The following is a 6,334-nucleotide window of genomic DNA, read 5'->3' on the forward strand; positions in this document are numbered from 1 at the left end:
AGATCAAGAAGCTGGGTGAGGAGGGGACAAATTGAGGCTCTTCCAGGAGACACCGCAGACCAAGGGAAATTGATTGTTTCAGAGCACAGCTCTTAGCCTTTCCCTAGCCAGCATGGCCACAACTCTTAGCCAATCCTGACAAAATTCTCTCGCCATTCCCTTCTCTTGGAGGATAGAGCAGCATAAGCTCAATCACCTGTTCTGCACATCCCAAATTAGCAATCTGCCCTCCAGTGATGGAGGACACGGTTTCTTCTCCTGCACTGAAGAAATATGTAGGTGGTATATCTACTTGGTGCCACTTGGTGTTGTGTTGCTGTGTGCATAGAATCATAGAGTTGGAAGAGACCCCAAAGGCTATCCAGGGCTATATTTTTTTGCAATGCAGGAAGACACAATCCAAATTCTTTTATCAGACAGCCATCCAGGACTGGGCTGTGGCACAGCTAGCTGATAGCCAGCTGCATTAAATCATTACTGACCGAGAAGTCATAAGTTCGAAACCAGCCCAGGTTGGAATGAGCTCCTGGCCATTAGTCTAGCTTGCTGTTGACCTATGCAGCCCGAAAGACAGTTGCATCTATCACGTAGGAAATTTAGGTACCGCTTTATGCGGGGAGGGTATTTTAACTAATTTACAACACCATAAAACCTTCCATCAGTGTGCAGAAGAATGAGGAAGTACTCCATCAAAGGACTTGGTATTACAAATGGATGGTGAAGCGGCAGATCCCCCTGTGGCCAGAATCGAGACGGAATCGGGCATACCCTCATGAAGCCGGAAAAGCTGGAATGTTAAATTGCCTCTGTGTCTGTCTATATATGTTGTATATAATTTCCTACTTGACAGATGCAACTGTCTATTGGGCTGCATAGGTTGACAGCAAGCTGGACTAATGGCTGGAAGCTCACTAATTGGCATTGAATGCTTGCCATATATATGAGCATTGTAATCCACCCTGAGTCCCCTGCAGTGTGAGAAAGACGGAATATAAATACTGTAAAATAAATAAATAAATAAATAAATCTAACCTCTCATAGCAAAACCTGCAGAGAAGGAGACTCCACCAAACTGCCAGGCACAGCATTCGTCACTGATGAACAGCTCTGACAGACAGGAAGGTCTGCCTAAAGTTTAGGTGGAATCCCTTTTCCTGCAATTTGAATCCATTGCTGCTCTCTATAGCAACAGATCACAAGCCTGCCCTCTCCTCAGTGTGACATTCTTTCAAATATTTAAACATGGCTATCATGTCCCTTCTCAACTTTCTCTTCTCCAAGCTAAACATACCCGGCTGTCTAAGCTGCTCCTCCTCGTTCTCCAGTCCCTTCCTTCCTTCACAGCTGCTGTGCACACAGACTGCATTGGTGTGTTTACACCTGTGTAGTATATGGGTGAGATTAGGAACACATTTAGAAGCTACTAGCCGTCCCCTGCCACATGTTACTGTGGCCCAGTGTGATGATCTGGAAAATAAAGTAATGAGAAAGTTTTGGTTTCCAATATATGTAATTTCTTTCTGCTTGTGGGTAAACAGTATTTCTTGCTGTTTCTTTGTCAGTGTTGATGTGGAGATTGTTTGGTTTGCCTATTCTGGAACATGCAACATATAATTGTCCTTCTTTAGGGGTCCCTTTCCAATCTATGATACTATATCTCTGTGTGTGTAAATCATATATATCTATCTATATCTATGGCTGGATGGCTCTTTGTCAGGAGGGCTTTGATTACGTTTTCTTACTCTGGTGAAAGGTTGGACTGCATGGCCTTAAATATTTTCTGTTGGTCATGTAGGTCCAGATTGGACTACTGTAATGCGCTCTACGTGGGGCTGCCCTTGAAAACGGCTCGGAAGTTCCAACTGGTCCAACAAGCAGTGGCCAGGATGTTAACTGGTGCTCCTTACAGAGAGAGGTCAACCCTTCTGTTCAAGGACCTCCACTGGCTGCTGTTTATTTTCCGAGCCCGATTTAAGGTGCAGGTGCTTACCTACAAAGCCCTAAACATGACCGCATCTCCATTTATGAACCCACACGCTCACTGCGTTCTTCCGGAGAGGCCCTGCTCGTGATTCCGCCAGCATCGCAGGCGCGTTTGGTGGGGACGTGAGACAGGGCCTTTTCTGTGGTGGCCCCCCCGACTCTGGAACACCCTCCCCAAAGATCTTAGACAGGCCCCTACATTGGCAGTTTTCAGAAAGAACGCAGACATCCCGTGATAATGCGGCATGTCTCATTAAGAGCCACATCCACTGTTTTAGCATGGTGAGATGTGTTCCACACTGGGCATGCATACTCAGCAGCAGAGTAGCATAGAACAAGGGCAAATGTCTTCACTGCATCTGGTTGTGATCCACAGGTTGTGCTGGTCAGTTTTCACGTGATATTAATTCTAGTGCCTAAAATGTCAGGAAGAAGAGCCTGGGAAGTCCCCCCCCCCACCCCATAATATGTTGGATAGGGTGCTTTCTTAACCTACGGTCAACCCTCCTGTTCAAGGAGTTCCACTGGCTGCCATTCATTTACCGGACCCAATTCAAGGTGCAGGTTCTTACCTACAAAGCCCTGAATGGTTTGGGACCTGCCTACCTGCATGACTGCATCTCTGTATATGAACCCACATGATCCCTTCGATCATCCGGAGAGGCCCTGCTCTCAATCCCACCAGCCTCGCAGGCACGATTGGTGGGGACGAGAGAGAGGGCCTTTTCGGTGGTGGCCCCTTGACTCTGGAACTCTCTCCCTAAAGATATCAGACAGGCCCCAACTCTGGCAGTCTATAGGAGGAGCTTGAAGACATGGTTGTTCCAGTGTGCCTTCCCAGAATAATGATCCCATAGCATTTTGTCCTCCAAGCACTTTATATTTTTTAGGTCTGCTCGTATGCTCTTCCACAAATGCCACTATCACCTTTTCGTCCATGTCCCAGCACTATTTCCAATTTTAATTTTACATTTGGCCTTCCCACTGTTTTTAATTGTGTGTTGTCTTATTGTTGTTGTTATTATTATTGCTTGTATTGTTGTATTCGGGCTCGGTCTCATGTAAGCCGCACCGATTCCTTGGGGAGATGGTAGCGGGGTATAAATAAAGTATTATTATTATTATTATTATTATTATTATTATTATTATTGGTGTTGATACCCAGGCCCCCTTGAAAGAAAAAAGGAAAGAGTCCTAGGAATGGAAAGGGGAGCCTTGTAAGTGCCCCATTGCCACCAATGCGCTGGATCTATCCACATTTTTGTAATGGACTGACTTACAAAGACGTTAATATTGCAATGCATAGCAATCAATGCATAGCAATCAATGAACGAGAGAGGGGTTCATGACAGAGGGACTCACACAACTCTACGGTAAGCTGGGACCAAAACTGAAGTTATCCAACGGTGCTTGGTTGTTTCCGCAATTTCACAGAGTCATTGTCCAGCCAGAAATGTATACCCCGTAAATACAGGAATATAGAATCAAAGAATCATAGAATCAAAGAGTTGGAAGAGACCTCATGGGCCATCCAGTCCAACCCCATTCTGCCAAGAAGCAGGAATATTGCATTCAAATCACCCCTGACAGATGGCCATCCAGCCTCTGTTTAAAAGCTTCCAAGGAAGGAGCCTCCACCACACTCCGGGGCAGAGAGTTCCACTGCTGAATGGCTCTCAGTCAGGAAGTTCTTCCCCATGTTCAGATGGAATCTCCTTTCTTGTAGTTTGAAGCCATTGTTCTGCGTCCTAGTCTCCAGGGAAGCAGAAAACAAGCTTGCTCCCTCCTCCCTGTGGCTTCCTCTCACATATTTATACATGGCTATCATATCTCCTATCAGCCTTCTCTTCTTCAGGCTAAACATGCCCAGCTCCTTAAGCCGCTCCTCATAGGGCATGTTCTTCAGACCCTTGATCATCTTATTCACCCTCCTCTGGACACATTCCAATTTGTCAATATCTCTCTTGAATCGTGGTGCCCAGAATTGGACACAATATTCCAGGTGTGGTCTAACCAAAGCAGAATAGAGCATGGGGAGCATGACTTCCCTAGATCTAGACACTAGGCTCCTATTGATGCAGTCCAAAATCCCTTATATTACTATAAAGAGCTGTCAACAGCCTTCACTTCTTGCAGTGTCCCCAGCTATGGAGCTCTACAGCCAGGTGATCAAGCAAAAATTTAGCAAGTGAGCCTGCCTGGCTTCTGTTGGGGTAGCACCAGGGTCACTGCAGGTTGCAAGCCATGCATGGATTTGCAGTCCTCGCATCGGACAACTGTTGCGGCTCTGAAGCAGCCCCGGCCTCCCTTTGCGGCGCTGCGCCCAACCTGCGTCATCCATCAAAGCTCCCTGTCAGTCGCTTCCTGTCCCAGTGGAAATGATCCTTGGGCAACAGGTTCACACAGCAGTTGTCATCAGAGGAGTATACAGAGACACACACACTGAGACGCGGAGAAAGAAAGCAGTGCCAAAATAACTGGAATACTAAACCTTCTTTGGCTTCACTCATGTACGAGGGTGAGTCAAAAATTATCTGCACTCTGGTCATAGAATGTGTGTTCAGAAAAGACAACTACATCATTTTTCAGTGTCATCTCTCTGCTTTTCAAAACACTTGTTCGTTTAGCAACAAGCTTTCATATTGCCTTTTAAAAAATGTTTTGCTCCGAGGTGCAAGCCATGAATATACCGTTGCCTTCACCTCTTCATCAGACATGAATCTTCATGCTCGTAGGGCTTCTTTCAGGAGTCCAAACATAGAATCCTAGAGTTGGAAGGGATCTTGTGGGCCATCCAGTCCAACCCCATTCTGCCAAGAAGCAGGAAAATCACATTCAAGGCACCCCTGACAGATGGCCATCCAGCCTCTGTTTAAAGCCTCCAAAGAAGGAGCTTCCACCACAATCTGGGGCAGAGAGTTCCACTGCTGAACAGCTCTCACAGTCAATAAGTTCTTCCTAATGTTCAGATGGAATCTCCTCTCTTGTAGTTTCAAGCTATTCTTCCATGTCCTACTCTCCAGAGCAGCAGTAAACAAGCTTACTCCCTCCTCCCTGACTTCCCCTCACATATTTCTACATGGCTGTCATGTCAGGTTTTACAATGTATTGTAATGCAATATAACTGAGTCATGCGCTGCTAATGGGCTTCTATTGGAAATGCTGAGTCATGCATTAACTGTATATAGGGAATCATTTGGGGAATGTGTTCTGGCCTAGTCCAGGTGATTGTGAATGATGTAATCCTGGGTCTGAGTTGAGTCAATGAGTTGGGGACCAATCGGTGATTGCTATGTGTAATTGTATAAAATTGTATATAAGGAAGTCATATACAGTGTATACTCTCTCCTTGTGTTGTGATGCTGTTCGTCGAAGGCTTTATGTAATTGATTAAAAGAACCTGTCTGCTAAGTCAAGATATAACTGTGTGCTGTGGTAAGTTTGTAATGTCATCTAGATTGGAGGGGAAAACAATAGTAAAACTGACAATGGCCGGGCATGTGCTCAAGTGTCTGTAAAAGGTTCCAGAGTGACTGCAGTTTGTGGGAGCAGTTGACTGAAAATACTGTGCAGGAAGAAGATACTGGAAAGCGCTGAAGCTGTGCAACTGATCTGCTGCTGAATTGTGAAATTAATCTCAACACTTCTCAACCTTCTCTTCTTCAGGCTAAACATGCCCAGCTCTTGAAGCCGCTCCTCATAGGGCTTGTTCTCCAGGCCCTTGATTATTTTAGTCACCCTCCTCTGGACACATTCCAGCTTGTCAACATCTCCCTTCAATTGTGGTGCCCAGAACTGGTCATAGTATTCCAGATGTGGTCTGACCAAGGCAGAATAGAGCATGGGTAGCAGGACTTCCTTGGATTTCGACATTATATTCCTATGATAATCCGATACTCCTTTACCTTACTTCTAACCTTACCTATACGGTTCCGGCCCAGTGTATCTGTCCAAACGGATCTTCCTCTATGTCCCACCTCGGAGTTTAAGATCTTCTGGGGAGGCCCTGCTCTCGACCCCGCCTCTATCACAAGTGAGGCTGGTGGGGACGAGGAGCAGGGCCTTCTCGGTGGTGGCCCCTCACCTGTGGAACTCACTCCCCGGGGAGATTAGATCAGCGACTTCCCTTTTCTCATTCAGAAAAAAAAATTGAAGACCTGGATGTGGGACCAGGCTTTTGGACATTCTGGCAGCTAAAGGAAAGACCTTGATGATGGGCAGGAATTGATGGAACGGAATGGATTTATGGAACTCTGAACACTGAGCATGATTTACTATTGTGTTATGTACTGATGATTTTAACCTGTTAACTGTTTAATTGCTTTTATGTATGTATGTATAATTGACATAG

Source organism: Anolis sagrei, chromosome 3 (assembly GCF_037176765.1).
Source record: "Anolis sagrei isolate rAnoSag1 chromosome 3, rAnoSag1.mat, whole genome shotgun sequence".
Classification (NCBI taxonomy): Eukaryota; Metazoa; Chordata; class Lepidosauria; order Squamata; family Dactyloidae; genus Anolis; species Anolis sagrei.